At 41.3% G+C, this 19,447-nt stretch overlaps 1 protein-coding gene across 5 annotated transcripts in view; it reads right to left on the bottom strand.

Annotated features, from left to right (window-relative positions):
- LOC131258346 (uncharacterized) overlaps window positions 1-19,447 on the bottom strand; it is a 111,368-nt gene that overhangs the window by 78,207 nt on the left and 13,714 nt on the right. The gene's annotated exons all lie outside the window — the stretch shown is intronic.

Genomic DNA, 19,447 nt, shown 5'->3' with positions numbered 1-19,447 from the left:
ATTGGATGAAGATTGATCTCAGTGGGCACAACTTTAAACGAGTGCATAGAATCATGTCCTTGATGCTTCTTCTTTTTTTTGCCTTTCATTCCATATTTGATTGATGTTAGGTTTGAGCGGTCTTGAGTAGAAGCAGATCGCAAATGGATGCAATAAGGATATCATGATCATGATGATGATAGGGGAAAAGAACTGAAAATTAAAAGTATCATGAGCAAAATATATCAGAAAATGTCACAATAATACAATTTTGAAAGAGTCTTGGTACCTCGCTGATGTCAGCCCAAGGGCACCATATGCCAAACCTTGGACTGCTTGCTGCTGATTTTTGGGTCTGTATTTCCGGGAATACAAGTGGTAATTTGGAAGATTGCAGTTGCATACTTTTGCATATTTTCTAGTGATTTGGGGTTCATTTTCTGGATCTATAGGTGCTATTTTTAGACTATTACAGCTTGGATAAATTAGGTTGATATAGAAGCAAAACATGCTAGATATAATCAGGTGTGAGTTGCGGATGCGATTAGCTGTTGCTGGAGGAAAGAGGGAAAGGAAGTGGAGAAGAAAGGAAGATTATAGTAAAGGGGAGGGTAGTTCAAATGGGATTAAGGTGCCGGGGAGTGTTGCGGATTGGTGCGGTAGTAGCTTAGGGGTGAGAGAGAGTGTAACAATGAGAGGGACAGGTCAGGATGGGAAAGTTGATATCGAGAGGGGGAGGGGGACAGTTGGACAGAGGTGGGCAGAAAGAAGAAAGAGCTGGAGAAGATAGGGGTTGAGAAGGCATTACTGGAGCTACCAACTATATTCGTAGTTGGGTTTCTTGATAAGATGGCTTCTGAAGAACTTCTCTCGGGTTTTTGGAAGGGCAAGCCAGGTGATGGAGTTGATAATATCTTGGGACTGGAAGACTATGACTCTCTGTGGATTCACCTTCATGCAAATGAGGTCGGAGGAAGAGGCAGTGATGGCTGTGAAGATGCTGCATGGGGAAAGTTTTGGCCGGAAGAAATTGCAGGTTGAAAAGACCCATTTTAATTGTGAGATAAATAAAAATTAAAAAATAATAATAAAATAGGGAAGAAAACGTGAAGATTAGTAGGGAGAAAATAAGTAGAGGGAGGAAGAGGGTAGCTACCCAGTGATCAATTAGAACCAAAACGGGGTAGATGAGTAAGTTCAAAGTCCTTTGGAGATATTGTGGTTAGCAAGGTGTCCCGTATCGGTATCGGTTGGCGTAACGGTGACCTCCAAAACCGATACGGATACGGGGGCGTAACGGCCCGTAATGGCGCAAAAAAATTTTTTTGCCAAAAAAATATAAAAAAATATGGATTAAATCCGGAATATTCTAAGCATTCCAAATATGCATTCATTTATAAATTGGAACATGTTTATGGTGGTATAACGGTCCACTCTTTAGTGAGAAGTTGTATCGGACTGTCTGATGAATTTATGAACCAGATAACCTGAATTTGACTACAAAATTCATATATTTAATTTTCTAACTATCTACTATCAATGATAGATATATTAGAATGAATGTAATATGAAAATATCTTACATTTAGGTGTTTGCAATTATTTTTGAGGGCCAAAATTCATGCGTAAATAGAAAAAAAATATAAAATGGCACCCCAAATATGTAAAATGCACATTAACATGTTCTACTATGATTAACACATCATATGGCATCATTAAAACAGCAAAAGAATCATTAAAAAATGATTTTTCGAATTTTCAAAAAAAGGGCCGAAATAAATGCGTAAATAGAAAAAAATATAAAAATATATATAAAATGGCACCCCAAATATGTAAAATGCACATTAACATGTTCTACTATGATTAACACATCATATGGCATCATTAAAACAGCAAAAGAATCATTAAAAAATGATTTTTCAAATTTTCAAAAAAAGGGCCAAAATAAATGCGTAAATAGAAAAAAATATAAAAAAAATATAAAATGGCACCCCAAATCTGTAAAATGCATATTAACATGTTCTACTATGATTAACACATCATATGGCATCATTAAAACAGCAAAAGAATCATTAAAAAATAATTTTTCGAATTTTCAAAAAAAGGGCCAAAATAAATGCGTAAATAGAAAAAAATATAAAAAATGGAACCCCAAATCTGTAAAATGCACACTAACATGTTCTACTATAATTAACACATCATATGACATCATTAAAACAGCAAAAGAATCACTTAAAAATGGTTTTTCGAATTTTCAAAAAAAGGGCCAAAATAAATGCGTAAATAGAAAAAAATATTAAAAAAATATAAAATGGGACCCCAAATCTGTAAAATGCACATTAACATGTTCTACTATGATTAATACATCAAATGGCATGATTAAAACAGCAAAACAACCATTAAAAACTGATTTTTCGAATTTTAAAAAAAGGGGCCAAAATTCATGTGTAAATAGAAAAAAATATTAAAAAATTATTAAATGGCACCCCAAATCTGTAAAATGCACATTAACATGTTCTACTATAATTAATACATCATATGACATGATTAAAACAGCAAAATATATTAAAAAAAGTATAAATACCTATTTTTGACGAATTTCTGAAAAATGGCCCACCGAGCTTTGATTCAAAAAAATCTATAATATAATGTGTTTTTCTATCAAATACCTAGCTAAGGTTGGTCAAAATTAGTAGTAGAAGGAGTTAGAAACAGTTTCGGGCCCGTTACGGGCCCGTAACGGCCCATTTCGGGCCATTACGCCCGTATCGCTCCCGTATCGGCCGATACGGGTACAAAAAATCGAATCGGCCGTTTCGGCCCCGAAACGGGTAACGGTTCGCACCGTTACCGTTACGTATCGGCCGTATCGGCCGATACGTAACCGATTTGGCATACCATGGTAGTTAGGGAAAAAACTCAATAGGAGATTCAAAAGGACGAGATGGTTAATGATAGCTCCAAGCAGAAGATTCAGTGGGAGAAGATTGAACAAAAAGAAGTGGATATGGTCAAAGGCGATTGGTGAAGAATGGGTGGTCAGAATCCGACAGGAGGTGACGAAGGAAGCCTGGGACTCTTTACAGCAGTCAATGGTGATCAAAGCATGGTTAAAAGAGAGTTGTGGAATAGCGGAGGATGGTTTCCTCGTCATGCTGATTGCGACAAATCAAGTATTGATCCCAGTAAAACCGGGCTTATGCTTGGATCAAATGATAGTGGTGGGAAGCAGTGTGTCGAGAAGGACTAGTGAGACAGTTGAGGAAATGGGTGGAGAACTCTTTTTTTGGCAAGAAGAGGCATGGTTCCTCATTTGGGGGATTCCGCTGGAACTTTGGATCCAGGAAGTCTTCATAGAAATCAAGGTGTGTATAGGTGATATGGTGGCGATAGACATTGCAACGAAGGATGGCGAGAAATTGGGGGTGCCCCAAGTGTGTGTGAAGAAGAAGAGGGCATAAGAGGTTATAGTTAGGAATGAGGTATTAGAATTAAGAGCGGAAAGAGAGAAAAGATGGGGGGTTCCGAAGAGTTGGGGAGAGATTTGGAGCAAGAGGGCCAATGGCAGACCGACGGGAAGAAGCTGTTGCAAAAAGAGGATGGAAGACGAAGCACAATCTCAATGTTCCGGCAGTACATCAGATCTTAAAGGGGACACATGGCCATCTCCTATTCACAATAAAGAGGTAGGTGGAGAGAGGGGAAATGGGGTGAAGCCGCATGGGTTAGAGAGGTTTGTGGGAGCATGGTTCGATGGCACTCTCACCCCATGCACTCCAAACCTAGGATGAGGGGGCACGTATCGGTGGCAGCTTTAGAGAGGGTCGGGTACTGGTTCAGAAGATGTGGCAGCAGGAGATTCGTTTTAACATCACTTCTAATGACCAAACCACCACTGAAGCCCCTCTCATGAGTACGTATCATTATGAGAACAATGATGGCAGGGGGGAAGATGATGCGTGGCAAGATGCTTATCTAGAGGGGGATGATGAGACGACTTGTGGAATTGACGGGGCCCACCTTCCTCTCGCACTTGTGTTGTCTCCTACGTGTGTGAGAAATACAGCCCTGTTGGCATGCCCACGTAATATGCAATTTGATTTTTGAAAACAATAGAAAACTTTTAAAAATTGCCCAAAAGGCAAAAATACATTAAAAATAAATTTACAGTCTCTAAAATGTAAATATTTGTTAAAAGAACTTAGATATATGTTTAAATAACATTAGATCTATCATTCCCCCAAAGAAATTTTGGAAGAAAAAATTCAACAAAATACCTAAAAATGAATAAAAATGGCTCAAATATGAGAAAATAATTTAAATCTAGTTGTAAATGGCAGATCTATGTATAAAACAAACATATATTAACCTAGATGTATAATTCATAATCATATAACTTTCCTAAAACTATTTTTGAAAAAAAAAACTCAAAAAATTAACCCAAAAATAGAAAATTGTAGAAAATATTTTTCTTAATCAATGCATGATTAGATCCATAGTATCAAAAGACTCCACAAGCAACATAACGACAAACTCAACAAAATACCAAAAAATGAATAAAAACGGCTCAAATAAGAGAAAATAATTTAAATCTAGTTGTAAATGGCAGATCTATGTATAAAACAAACATATATTAACCTGACTGAGTGGAGATACCTTGTTTCAACACTAGAGGTCTTGGTATCAATCCCTAGTGGGGGTGGCTAACATGGAGTGTGTGTATTGACATGGGTGTGTACTAACAAGCTAACCACACCCCCCAAAAAAAAAAAAAAAAACATATATTAACCTAGATGTATAATTCATAATCATATAACTTTCCTAAAACTATTTTTGAAAAAAAAAACCTCAAAAAATTAACCCAAAAATAGAAAAATGTAGAAAATATTTTTCTTAATCAATGCATGATTAGATCCATAGTATCAGAAGACTCCTCAAGCAACATAAAGACAACCTGTAGAAAAAGGATTTTTTTTTTTTTTTTTTAATTTACAAAAAATTGTGCGTAAATAAAAATAAAAAAGAACATGGAATTTGTGCATGATTAGATCCATGGTATCAAATGAAGATAATGTCATGGAATGTTGGGGGGATGGGTTGTGTCCAAAAGAGGTGCAAATTAAAGATGTGTGTAAGAAGTTCAAGATTCAGATGGCAGCTTTTCATGAAACTAAGTTGGAAAAGATAGATCTGAGGGTGATTAATTCAATGTGGTGGGGAAAGCAGAAAGATTAGGTAGTAGTGGATGCGATGCGATAGGTTCAATAGGAGGCATTCTGGTGATATGGAATTCTGCAGAAAGAGGACACTTGGTCAAGGGAATATTCGGTGTCAGTGGCCTTAAAAGATATTGCGTTGGGATTTGTTGGGACGTTCACAGCATAATACAGGCCGTGTAAACCAAGATTTCATGTCGAACTTTGGGAAATGTTGGATAGGTGGAGTAGATGGCATGTTCCTTGGTGTTTGGGAAGGGACTTCAATGTGATTAGGTTTACTCACGAGAAGTCTAATGGGAGGAGGCTATCCACAAGTATGGAAAAAAAAAAAATAATAAATCTACATGAATCTTAAAAAATGAGCTGGTGGATTTGCCAATGGGGGGTGTTAGACTTACAAGGTTGAATGGTCGAGTCGATCCGACTATGTCCCGGTTAGATAGGTTCCTTATATCCATGAAATGGGCGAAGAAATTCCCTTTGATATAACAGAGCAGTATGCCCAAACCTTTTTCCGACCATTGCCCGATGTTGCTTGAGGTAGATGAAGAGAATTGGGGCCCTCGCCCTTTAAGATTTGAGCTAGCTTGGCTTCAGGTTCAAGGGTTTGCGGAGAAGATAGTGGAATGGTGGGGCTTCTTTTTTTTGTTTTTTGTTTTTTTGTTTTTTTTTTTTTTTTGGTTGGGGGGGGAGGGGCCTCTCCCTATTTCAAAAACTCAAATTATTAAAGAAGAAGATTTGTGAATGGAAAAAAGTGACTTTGCAAGGTCGGGAAGAGAAAACGTCCTTGTGGCTTCAGGATTTGCAAAGGTTAGATATTATCAAAGAATCGAGGCAACTGTTGGAGGAGGAGAGAGTTTGGCAGGAGGTCCATCATGCAAAATATAGCGATAGACTTCGAGAGGAAGAGATCAAATGGTGCCAAAGATAAAGGGAATTGTGGCTCAAAGAAGGTGATAAAAATACAGTTCTATCATGCAATTGCCAAAAAGTGATAAAATTACAAAGTTCTTTCATGCGATTGCCAGTGCTAGAGCCCAAAAAGGAAGGTGCAAATAGTCTTAAAGATTTTCGTCTTATCAGCTTGCTTGGTGGGCCTTACAAGATTTTGGCAAAGGTGGCTTCTAGATTCTGGGGGGGTGTTGGGGAATTTTATTTCGATGTCTCAAGGAGCTTTTGTAAAGAGAAGACAAATAGTTGATAGGTCCTTGGTAGCGAATGAATGTATTGATTCCTGTGAGAGAAGAGGGGATCGATGAGTAGTTTGAAAACTTGATATTGAAAAAGCTTATGATCATGTGGATTGGGACTTTCTAGATTATATGTTGGGGAGGTTGGGTTGTGGAGTAAAATGGCGAGGCTGGATTCAATCGTGTATCAAATCAACAAAATTTTCTATATTGGTTAATAGTTCGCTGAATGGGTTCTTTTTTTTGCTTCAAGAGGGCTTCGTCAAGGTGATCCATTGTCTCCTTATCTTTTTGTCTTGTTGTTGGAAGCCCTTAGTAAAATGCTAGAGAGAGGAGAAAAGATAGGGTTGGTGGAAGGCTTTAGGGTCAACAAATCTAATTTCCAAGTTTCGCACTTACAGTATGCGGATGATACGCTTTTGTTCTGTAAGGCAGATGCGTTTAAGGTGCAAAATGTTCGGTCAATTGTAGTATCTTTTGAGGTGGTTTCTGGGCTGAGGGTGAATATCAGTAAAAGTGAGATTCTCGGTGTTGGGCTCTCTATGGAAGTGACTCAAATTTTGCATCTATATTTGGTTGTAGAGGGTGTGAGGCCCATATCTTAGTCCGTACCGTTGCTTAGGATCCCGCGGTCCTTCCGGTCGAATTCCGGAAACCCGCGACGTATGGATAGCATTTGCACACGACCCTGAGTCGCGCCCTGTCAACCTGAGTCAACTTGACCCGAGACTTGTACTCTTGCGACCGCACCGTCGCCGCGGCTCCAACGCCGCGTCTCGCGTGCCGATGTGATACCCAGGCTACGAGTTGTGGCCCGCGCATATTTCGGAAAAATGCCGTGATTTGCAAAACCCAAGAGAATCTATCAAATCAATCACATCAATCAAGTCAAGTACATCCCATCACAACCCATCACTCACCCATACCTCTCTCTTCACCAAGTCAAAGCAACCCATGCTTTAGCCCATTCATCTCATCTCATCTGAAAAGTCAATGAGACCCATGCTTCCCATGTCTTACACACCACTCCTCTCTCTCTCATTTCTCACTCCATTCCATGCGTCCAAAGAGAGGAATCGTCCAAGCAATTTCTAAGGAGAGGAGAAGCTAGGTGTGGCCCACTTCCTACCACCCAATCTCTCATCCTAGCCATCCAACCTTCATCTTCCACCATCAAAAGGAAAGCCTAGGAGCTAAGGAGTCCATGGAGCCTAGAAGAAGCGGAATCGGTGGGTGTTTATAGGTTTAGATTGTGCTTTTTGTGATGGACCAAGTGGGGCCCACTGATTGATAGTGTGGATCCTATTTGGAACCCTCTTTGATGTATGTTTTGTAACCTAGAGGGGCCCATAGTGGCGAGGTCCCTCCGGCTCACCGATCTCTCTCTTTTTCCATGAATGATGGCCCACCTTGATGTATGATCTACGCCGTCCGATTGCGGGACCCACCTTGCTGCCCGTCTATTTGGATAGGCCTGGATAAAGGAAAAACATAAATATCAGTCTAATCTGAACTCCGGTGGGCCACCGCGGGGACCCACCTTGATGTGTGTGTGCTGGATGCACCATGACGTGTGTCCCACATCCACACGTCCATCCATTTTGTCCAGACCACGGGCCCACCTGGTCCTGACCGTCCAGGTTTAGGCGTCCAGCAGCAATTGCTGTTGGACCATATGAAAGGGAAAAACAAATACCAGCTTGATTCAGAACTTTGGTGGGCCATGCTGACGTGGACCCACCCTGATATATTTATTTTTATCTTCACCGTCCATCTGTGGACGATGAGATAGAAGCTAATTGGCTGGCGTCCCTCACTCCACATCGTCCAGTCTCCTGGACAGTGTGACCCACCTCAAAGTATATATATATAATATATATTATGTGGTGGGCCCCACGTGGGACCCACCTACTGTGAAGTAGATCAGCTGGAGTGCATCTACACCAGCTACATGGCTGTTGTACGGACGCTACAAGTTCTGTGGGTCCATCGCGAGGTATGTGTTATCTCCATACCAGCCACCCATTTTGCCTGGTGCATGGGACCCACCCACACGTGTTGCACGTGTGGGGTGGGGCCCACCTTGGATGTATATATTCTATATCTATGTCGTCCATCCAATCCAGCATCTAGACGTGGGACCGCTGTGATGTAAGTATTTTGATCCACACCATCCATTGCTGGACGTGGATCCATCAGCGATTTATGGGTCTAATCCACACCATATATCTGTGGGACCCACCTAACGTATGGATTCCATCCACACCATCCAACATTTTCAGACGGTGGGGACCAACTAGCTATCTAGCTGTTGTACGACGTCATCAAGAACTATGGGTCCCACCAGCTATCTAGCTGCTAGATTGACGTCACCTGTTATACGGGTCTGATCATGAGGTATGTGTGATACCCTCACCGTCCACCGTCCATTATGTGGAAAGTAGGTCCCACAATGATGTATGTGTTTTATCTACACCGTCCACAGGACGGTGGGCCCTACCGTGGTGTATGTATTTTATCGGCACCGTCCATCTAGGACGGTACCCACTTGAGGTATGTTTTGTATGCACACCGTTCATGGGCTGCGGTCAACCATGATGTATTTTATCCACGCCGTCCAGGGCAGGCAGCCCATTGTGATGTATACGTTGTATATCCATGTTGTCCATCTGGTGGGGTCCATCTGACTCGTGCAGGCCCACCTGCTGTATGTGCAGGGCCCACCTGCAGTACATGAGGTCATGTGTGAGGCCCAATGTGATGTACATGAGGCCCATTGGACGAGGCCCACTATGATTCATTTGAGGCCCATTGTTGTGGCCTATTGCGATGTATATGAGGCCCTGAGATGTGGCCCATTGAGATGTATATGCGGCCCGTATTTGAGGCTCATTGTGATGTGTACTAAGGCCCATGTGATGCGGCCCACATGCCGTATATTAGGCCCATGTGATGCAGCCCATTATAATGCGTATTAGGCCTATGAGATGCGGCCCATTGTGGTGTATATGCGGTCCAGATATGAGGCCCATTGTGATGTGTATTAGGCCCATGAGATGCGGCCCATTGTGGTGTATATGCGGCCCAGATATGAGGCCCATTGTGATGTATATTCGGCCCATTGTGATGTATATGCGGCCCGTGTATAAGGCCCATTGTGATGTATACGAGGCCTATGTGATGAGGCCCATTGTGATGTATGAGACCCTTGTGTAAGGCCCATTGAGATTGTATATGAGGCCCTTGTGTGAAGCCATGGGCCCACTATATGTTTGGCCCAATGAGGGCCACTCATTGGGAGCAATGTCGATTGAATGCCCACATTGATGGGCAATGATGGTTAAATGTCCACATTGTGACCTTCCCTTAGGCTCTTTGTTAGGCCGATTATCGATACCGATTATGAGTACGTGATAGTATAGCATCATAACACATGCCCATACGCATCATCTGCATGCTTGATATGAGAAGTGATTGATCCTCGCACATGCCATTAGGCGGATTATTATGGGACTCCCTGAGAGACGGAGTTGCCCCACATGAGCACACAGAACGCGCAGGTTTGATGCATGATTGGATAGTATGACTCATGCATCTCGCATTTTGTGATATGACTACTGTACGCCCTAGCGACATCAGGGCTGTGGCCTCCACAGGCATGTCGTGGATGGCCAGATGAGACACCGAAAATGTTTGGTTCGAGCATCTGGGCACGTTGGATGTCCGTGGGTGAAAGTCCCTAAACCTCCGTGGCCAGGAGACGCTCCAACGTCTATACCGAGTAGATATACATGAGCGCCCGAGTGCCGAATACCAGTAGGCCGCGTTTCCCACTGTGTTGTGGTCGGTTGGAAGGAGGTGTGGCCTTATCCGCCCGAGTGAGGAAGCTGTAAGCTAGGCTGAGTTTGACCAACTCCCAAATGAGTCCGCTATCGACGAGCCGGGTAGGCATTGGTATACTGCTGGCAGGCGGGTAGTAAGGTCTTTTCCACTTGCATGGCTGTGCGGCTAGGGAGGCGGCAGCCAGTGTAGAGTGTACTAGACCCCGATGATGATCCCAGAGATATACATAACTAATATATGGACTTATCAAGCAGGAGTTGCATACTCAGCATTTTACTCATTCATTCATTCATTCACTATCCACTCGGGCTGGTGGTGCGCAACTAATTGTTATGTGTACCTTCGAAATGGTCAAGATTTCAATTGGGGCGTGCGACCAACCTGAAATCAGGAGTTTACCACATTGAGCATGGTTATCCAAATTTAGGTATTGGACTGGTTTGGATAGAAGTCCTTTGTGATGGACCCCATAGCCTGCGATACTACGTACTATCATCCCGACTTCCCACTCCAGCTTGGTCATTTTATTCGCACTGCATATTGCATTGCATTCTCAGTATATGATATTTTGTTTACTATGTCTCTACATTGCATAGCTGATCTACATTGCTTCTTCAGTATATGATATTGGCTTATTATGTTTTTGCATCACATAGCCTGGATAAGGCTGATGGTATTTATGGACTTACCCGCATGTTTCTGTATTACTTTGATATTGCATTCTGAACATGCTTATATTGCACACACACTTACACCACCCTCTAAGCTTTCTATAAGCTTATGCACGATAGATACGTGCAAATGGTGTTAGGTCGCAGCAGTGTTGATCTTAGAGCATGCAGCTGTCTTATCTTGGAGCATGCAGTTGTCTTGTGGAGCTTTGATTTTCAATATATGTATATTTCCCTTTCAACACTGTATTCAACTGTTTATATTAGTGGATATGTGATGATGATGTTGCCTTTGTGATTTAAGTAAACTTGTGGTTATGCTTTTTACGAGATAAATGTACGTTGAAAAATCCTCCTTGTAGTCCCAGGATCGGAATCTGGCGTATGGGTGCTAGGAGCCGAGAATGAGGTACTACGGTGGTTGTCGGCACCGGATTTGGCGATCGGGAATTTTGTGAGCCCGGTTTCCGAGTTTGGGGCATGACAGAGGGGTCCTTTCCGACTACGTATATGGGCCTCCTATTAGATATAGGTAAACCTACCAGACACGTGGGATACAGTTATAGAGAGATGTGAGAGGAAGATGTCAAGATGGAAATTGAGATATTTATCTAGGGGTGGTAGATTGACTTGGATTCAAAAGTCTATGTCAAATCTTCCAGTTTATTTCATGTCGCTCTTTAAGAGCCCTAATCTGTTTTAAAGATATTGGAAAAGCAAAGGAGGGATTTCTTTTGGAAAGGTTCAGAGGAGTCCCATAAGTTTTCATCTAATGAAGTGGGAAGATGTGTGCAAACCGTGAAACCAAGGAGGAGCAGGATGGAGAAAGTTAGAAGAGATGAATCTAGCGTTGTTAGGGAAATGGGTGTGGAGATTTGGGGTGGAGGGGGGAGCTAGGTGGAGAATCATGATAGGAAAGAAATATGGGATTGAAGATTCCAAGTGGTGGACTAAATCTTCTTCGTTGCATCGTGCCTCTTACTAATGGAAATCAGTGGCATCCTAAAAGCAAAAAGTTCGGGAAGGGATGGGCTTTGAGTTGGGTAATGAAGAAAATATTCGTTTTGTGGAGGAAAGATGGTTGGGTGATAATATTCTGAGAGATTCCTTTCCTAGATTAGCAGGGATAGCTAAGAAAGCTAACATGAAGGTTAGTAGTTGTTTCTCTTGGAGGGGTGAGGAAGCAATATGGTCCCCCCAATGTAGAAGGAACTTGGGTGAAGAAGAAATTCAAGAATTCGCTAGCCTTATTCTTTGTTTGGAGAAGGCTTCTCCAGTTGCCTCGAGTTTGGACTCCCTTAGATGGTTAAAAGGATAAATCGGGAAAATTCTCTATTAAATCTTAGTATCAGTTTCTACCTGAAGAAGGGGAAAATGAAGGGCTTGTGTCGACAACTTTTGTTTGGCAATACGGTGCTCCATTGAAGGTAGCGGTCCTTGGTTGGTTAGTTGGCAGGAACAAGGTGCTTATTATTAATAATCTTTCAAAGAGGAATATGGTTCTTCCGAATGCCTACTCGCTATATTTTCAAGATGCGGAATCAGTGAATCATTTGTTTCTTCATTGTTCCTTTGCTAGAGAGGTGTGGGATTCCTTCTTCCATCTTTTCAAGGTGCTGTGGGTGTCTCCCGCATCAATTGAGGGCTTTCTTCTATCTTGGCACCGAGGGGTGTAGGGGAAACAGATAAAAAGATACGGAGGCTTAGTGGGCATGTGGTATTGTGGGCTCTGTGGTTAGAAAGAAATAGTTGTGTTTAAAAACAAGAGCGATAAAGTGGAATGTGTTCAGGAGGGCTAAACCTCCAATCATAAACTAGGTTTCGGTTACGAACGATGTTTTAAATATCAACGATATCAGTTGATATATCCCATGATATATCTTGTATCCCACCTATGCGATACAAAACGCACAGGTAGTGCCGATATATCCCACATGTTCGATCCATCCGGTGAGCATTTTCAATTTCCGATCCCTTTTTTGTTGAAATTATATTAAATCAATGTCATATGGTTATAAATCTATTGGTTCTTCATGTTTTGCATGAAAAATCTTTGAGTTAGAGCTTTGATTTTGATATCCATTGGTTCTTCATGTTCTCCTTGTTTTTTTCAAAATGTTCCTTCAACCAGCTATCAGTTGAGACCAATTTCGAAGTATCTATGAGTATTTGATGAAATGGCCATCACGTATACTCTAATTTCGAAATTTGAGTGTAGGTGGTCCGATTGGGGAAAATTGGAGAAAATTCTAAATTTCCCCAATTTCTTCCAAATTGCTTGCAATGTTATACTCCAAACATGACATCAAGCATGTATGAGGGTTGATCTACTGATTTTTAAGTCCTTGTCAATTTTGGAAAATTAAAAAACATTTTTAACTAAAAATTAATATAATTTTATTAAAATATTAATTTTTTTGAAATTTCCCTTCCACCAGTTGTCAATTGGGACTAATTTTGAAGTATTTAGAAGTGTTTGATGAAATGATCATCACATAACACTCTAAATGCTATGCATTCAATTTGAATATAATTGCATTAGTTTAGTTAGACAGCGCATAGCTTAGGACCCTATATAAAGGAAACCTATTATGTGCACTTCTTTTTTTAGATGTTATGATTTAAATGTATGTATTAAGGTCTTTTTTAACAATCCCTGAAGTTTCATTGAAAAATTCAACTATTTTCCCAATGTTTCCCCATGTATTCCAAAAAAGTACGATAAATTACCTAATACAAACAATAGATCTCGTGTGATAACCGATACGTATCTGTATCCCAAGGATGCGATACATAACGCGATACCGATATTTCAAACACTGGTTACGAACAGTTTGTTTCCTTTTCCATTGGGTTGGCAGTAGTTGGTCTTTTGCTTTCTATTCTTTTGTATATTTGGCTTTGCCCTTTTAATGAAATTATCACCTTTCAAAAAAAAAAAAAAAAAACATTATAACAGCTTTAATAGGTAACCTCCACAAAACATCTGCCACACTGACCCCAAGCCGATGACCTCCAACTATAGTTGCACAGAGCGTGAAACAAAGTAGCAACAGATTCAGATCCAAGAGCAGGGAAGCATCTGTTTCAAAATGTACAAATATGTTTCATGTATTGTTATTGTTATATCTATCAAACCCCTAGGATATGGAAACATGCATCATTATTGTTGATAATATAACAGATATCTAGAAATGTATCGTTGTCTGAGGAAAACATTAACCTTGAGAAAATGGTCAAATTTTTCAGTGAATTTTTAGGAGATGTTATAAGACAGTTACACATTTAGGATCCAAAATATTACAAATGAAAGACCATACCCTATGAACCATAACTGAAAGATTTGTGAAAGAGCGGCGAAAAAAAAAAAAAACCAGAATCGAAAACAACGGAACAGGAGAAGGGACTAAACACAATGAGAAAGAAAAGCAGATAGCAACAAGAATTGGGGATGAAGAAGGAACTGTGGAAGAGGAACAAACACAGGGGGCTGGACGACAATTTCCAAGAGGAAGGTGGAGCAAGGGAAGGTAGAAAAGAGGGTAGCAAAAGGGCCATAGGAGTATCCGACCTTGTTCATGGTGAGTTTCCGGAAGAGTAGTTACCGGTGAATTTCGAAAGGGTGTTCGGACGTGCCGGTAAGGTAATGGAGATAGTCATACCTCGTGAACAACTAGCATCTCGAGAGGATTTGCATTTATAGGGATGAGCCTTGACGAGGAGGTGGAAAAGGCGATTACGATGTTGAATGGAGAGAGTTTTGGAGTGAAGGAACTCAGTAAAAAGAAAGCTCAGTTTGGACCAGAGATTAAAAACAGGGAAGAGGTTAGTTGGAAGGATAAGAGGAAGAAAGAGAATAGAGGAAAGTTTCTTGATAATCAGAAGGTGGCAGCAATGTCGACACGGGAATTTCCACCAGAGAGTAGTGAAATGGGAATGGGTAGATCTTACAAAGAGGTTGTTACAAATATCCTGAAACAGGGTTCGAAGATGAATTCAAAGATCAATGCATCTTCGAAGACAGCAGAAGGTAAGTGGATCTGGAGGGTGACAATGGAGGAGGGGCCAGAAATACGTACACATAAGAAGGTATTAAAAGATTCGCTGAAATCGTTCAAATTCAGTTTTGTAATTTCAATCTGGCTGGGGATATCTGATGAAAAAATGATGGAATGGCTGGCACGAAAGTGCAGAGAGGTCGATCAGGAAGATATCATTGGGAAGAAACTAAAGGAGGAGGCAATGTTGGTTTCTTTAAGTGACCAAGAGAATGCAGACAAGGTGCTCTTAACTTGCAATTTGTACCGAGACAATACTATGAAGAGGATACAGAGATGGGAAGAGTGGTTTGTATATGGGTGGGAGGAACATTGGTTCCAGGTTTGGGATATCCCTTTTGGAATTCTGGATGAACAAAGTCTTCAGAGAAATTGGAACTTGTATTGGGACAGCGGTAGCGATTGATGCTCAAAGGGAAGACAATGAGCAAGATATTTGGTATCGGTAACAGTGGCCGTAACGGTCACCACCATTACCGATACAGATATCGGCCGTAACGGCTGATACAAGAGCGTAACAACCATTACAACCCCTGTAATGGTTGAAAATTTTCTTTTGCCGGAAAAATTATGAATATATATATATATATATATATATATATATATATATATATATATATATATATATATATCTAAAAACTCCAAAATAATGTAAATATTCCAAATATATATTCATTTTTTGTTTTGAACATGTATATGGTAGTGTAATGATCCGCTCTTTAGTGAATAGTGATAGTGTTGTATCGGGCTATTTAGTGAATTTCTGAACATTATTATATGTCTCTAATGTTTACACATCACAATCAAGCATTAGAACTAGAAATTTAAAATTAAAAAAAGACATAAATACTACTTTTTCAATTTTTTTTAAGGCCCATGGAGCATCTATTTGCTCAAATCACTTTAATCTATGGTTTTAATCTTAAAAACTATAGTCAGGTGGTCAAAATTTGTTGTAAAATGATCTAGGAGAGTTTTTGGAATGAGAAAAGTGAAAAATGAGGAGAAATGGGTTTAAATGGGGGGGGGGGAGGAAAGTGGTTGGTTTTTTATGCCACGTAACGGCCTTTACGGCCACCATAACAGCTGATACAGTCCCAAAAAACCAACTGCCCCCATTTCACCCCTGAATCGCATAACGGTCATGGCCGTTACCTATATGTATCATCAGCCTTTACAGGCGTATCATATGGATAAAAACACCTTGGTGAGGAGCTGCGATTTGCAAGGATACAAATCAGGAACAATAAACTCAATGCAGCCCCAAAAAAGATTTCGCTTAGAGTAGAGAATGCCAAAATCTCGGTGCAGGCGGTGCAAGAGAGGGAGGAACATATGTGAGATGTTGGAGCAGAGGGGGTGAGTCCATTAAGGGCGAAAACAGGTCGCAACAATGGAGTACAACAGCAGTATTCCAGCGGACTACCATATGCAGAAGAGGCATCGTGTCGGCATCTCATAGGTCAGCAAAAAGGTGCATCAGGCATGGTGGCTGTATGCCCGACACATGGAGAAGAGGATGTGAGAGAGACGGCTTTTCCTGAAGACATTAATGAGGGATGGGGGTAGGTGGAGAGGGAGAGGGAGACACTATTCTAACAACAGGTGGCGAGAATGCTGTCTTGGTATTTAATGAGGAAGAGAGGAAGTTTGAAAATAGGGAAGAGAGCCATCCTAGGGAGATGGGCCTTTTGTTAGAGGGCAGTGCGAAGGAAAGCCTTGGGTTTCTGACACGTGGAAGATACCGCACATGTTAATGCTAACATATTTACCACACAGGTGGCGTGCAACTTACAAGCCAGCACGTGTGAAAGCCTTAAAACCAGCAGGTCCCGATTCTGATAGCCATTTGCCAGTCTTAGACAGCAGTTTGCAAGGGGTAAGGAAGGTGGACTCAAGTCAGGAGATAAGTTCACTAGTGGGGGAAGCAGGAATACAGAAAGAGCCAAGGGATTTTCAGCTGGTGGTTTATAGAGAGTCCACAGAGGGATCTTCTTCAGCAGAGGGGGAGTCTCAAGGAGGTTGGAATTCAGAGGCATGAGAGCACAATTCCAGCATCGGTTCAGGCTGGCGGGCAGATATCAAGAGGAAATCATTCCAGAAGGTGTGGCAGATATGTCAGATGCACAAGTAATAGCTCCGTTGGCAATTGATTGTCAGATGGTTGAGGCAGAAAAGGAGGTGGTAATCTCAGGCCCTCCATTGGAGGTAATTGACGCTATAACCCCGTGGGAAATACAAAATCGCAGAATCTCGATGGCACAGGGAATGAAACACATTAAGGACCCGTTTGGCCGGGCGCATTGAATGGTATTGAATGGTTTTACAATGGATTGCACATGTTTTGAGGGAATGATTGCAGCCTCAGTGGATTGTCGGCAAAGCCATGGGATTGCTATATCCCGGGACAAGTGCACCGAGTCTGTTTGGCACGCCCGGCCAATCCCGGGATTTTACCTTCAAATCCCTTCCAATCCGTCAAACCAAACATGTCCCAGGCAAAATTGAACGGGATTAGGAGGGATTGGATGGATTTTAAGGTAATGATGGTGATGTCAGTGGATTGGTTAAGATCCATGGGATTGCTATAACCCGGGAGAGGCTCACCAAGTCTGTTTGGCACGTCCGCCCAATCCCGGGGTTTTATCTTCCAATCCCTTACAAGCCCTTCCTATCCCTTACAATCCACCCGGCCAAACGGGCCCTAAGATGGTTACGATGGACAAGGCGCAGTTGCTGGGAGTATCATTTGGAAACAGCGCAGTAGCTATGTTTGAATTCGTAGAGGAAAGGGGTAGGCAGTTACCAGATCAAGAGTCGAATGGTCAGAACACCAGCAACAGCGGTGAAAGGTTGCGATTGGAATCAGGCAGAGGCAACAAGATGTGGAGATTTGTGGATGTTTCAGCCAATGGGAACGAGGGATCAGCAGGTGTCCAATGAAGATTGTAAGCTGGAAGGTAAGGGGCTTGGGGTGCTCATAAAAGAGAGCACAGATCAAGGATGTTTAAAAGATATAAAGTGCAAATGGCAGCATTTCAAGAAACCAAATTGCAAGTAACAGATCATGGTGTAGTGAAATCGTTGTGGTGGGGGAAATCAGCAGAATGGGAAGCTTTAAATGCAATAGGGGCAGCGGGAGGCATTTTGGTAATTTGAAATTCAAATATCTGGAGCAAACAGGATGGATGGAAGGGGAAATTTTCATTATCTTTATTGTTTAAAGAAGTTTTGTCAAGATTTTGGTAGGTTATTTCGGCAGTTTATGTGCCAAACAGACCGAGCTTAAGGTCACAATTCTAGGATGAGTTGCATGCATGCCGTAATAGGTGGTTTTTGCCATGGTGTGCGGAAGGGGATTTCAACGTGGTTAGATTTTCTTATGAAAAATCAGATGGGGGAGAATTTCCTGAAGTATGAGAAATTTTTCAGATTGGGTTCTCAAGAATGAGATGGTTGATTTAACAATGGGAGAAGTTCACATGGTCCAAAGGGCAAGTGAAGATAATTAAATCAAAGTTAGTTTATTTTTACCGTCACTGGAATGGGTAGATAAATTCCCATTAGTTCATCAAAGAGGTTCTACTGAAGCCAATGTCTGATCATTGCCCGAAAATGCTAGAGGTAAACAAGGAGGATTGGGGCCCCAATCCTTTCAGATTTGAACTCACTTGACTAGAGATTAGAGATTCTCAGAAAAGGTGGTTGAATGGTGGGGTCTTCTTTCACGGTTCAAGGGGGCACAGGTTGTGTTATTTCAGAAATTATTGTTGAAAGGAAAGATAAATGTGTTGCAAATAGAGGTTTTTGGTAGCTGAGGGGAGGAAACATGAAAAATATTGCATGAAATTCATCTTCTGGATGCAAAAGAGGAGGCAGGTGAGTTATCAAATGAAGAAAGAGCTTGGGATAAAGTCCATAGTGCCTAGACTAAGAGAGGATGGAATTAAATGGAGCAACATTCGAGGGCCCTGTGATTGAAAGAAGGAGACAAGAATACGAAATTCTTTCATGCTTTGGCAAGTGCTCGAGCAAGAGCCAACAAAATCAAGTCGTTAATTGTGGAGGGAGAAAGAATCGAGGGTAAAGCAAAGGTGCATGTTTCTATAGTTAATTTTTGTAGAAGACTTTTGACAAAAGGATGGTTGAGACCTACTCTTGATAACTAGTCATTTGATTCTATGTCAAGAGAAGCGCCTGAGTCTTTGGAAAGAGATTTTTCAAAGGAAGAGATAGTGAAAGCAGTTTCAGACTTGGGGTTTGACAAAGCACCCAGGCCATACGATTTCCAGATAGCGTTTTTCCAGAAGTTTTGGGAGTTAGGTGAGAAGTCGTCACGTTTATTAATGAATTTTACGAAAAAGGAAGTGTTGCATCAGAGTTAGGGGCCACTTTTATTGCACTAATCCCAAAACAGAAGGTGCCAAGTGTATAAGAGATTTCAGACCTATCAATCTTTTGAGAGGTCCATATAAAATCTTGACAAAA

The sequence above is a fragment of the Magnolia sinica genome, chromosome 10 (assembly GCF_029962835.1).
Source record: "Magnolia sinica isolate HGM2019 chromosome 10, MsV1, whole genome shotgun sequence".
In the NCBI taxonomy this organism is placed as follows: domain Eukaryota; kingdom Viridiplantae; phylum Streptophyta; class Magnoliopsida; order Magnoliales; family Magnoliaceae; genus Magnolia; species Magnolia sinica.
Note: the sequence above shows the minus strand (reverse complement) of the source record. Positions and strands in the feature narration are given on the sequence as shown.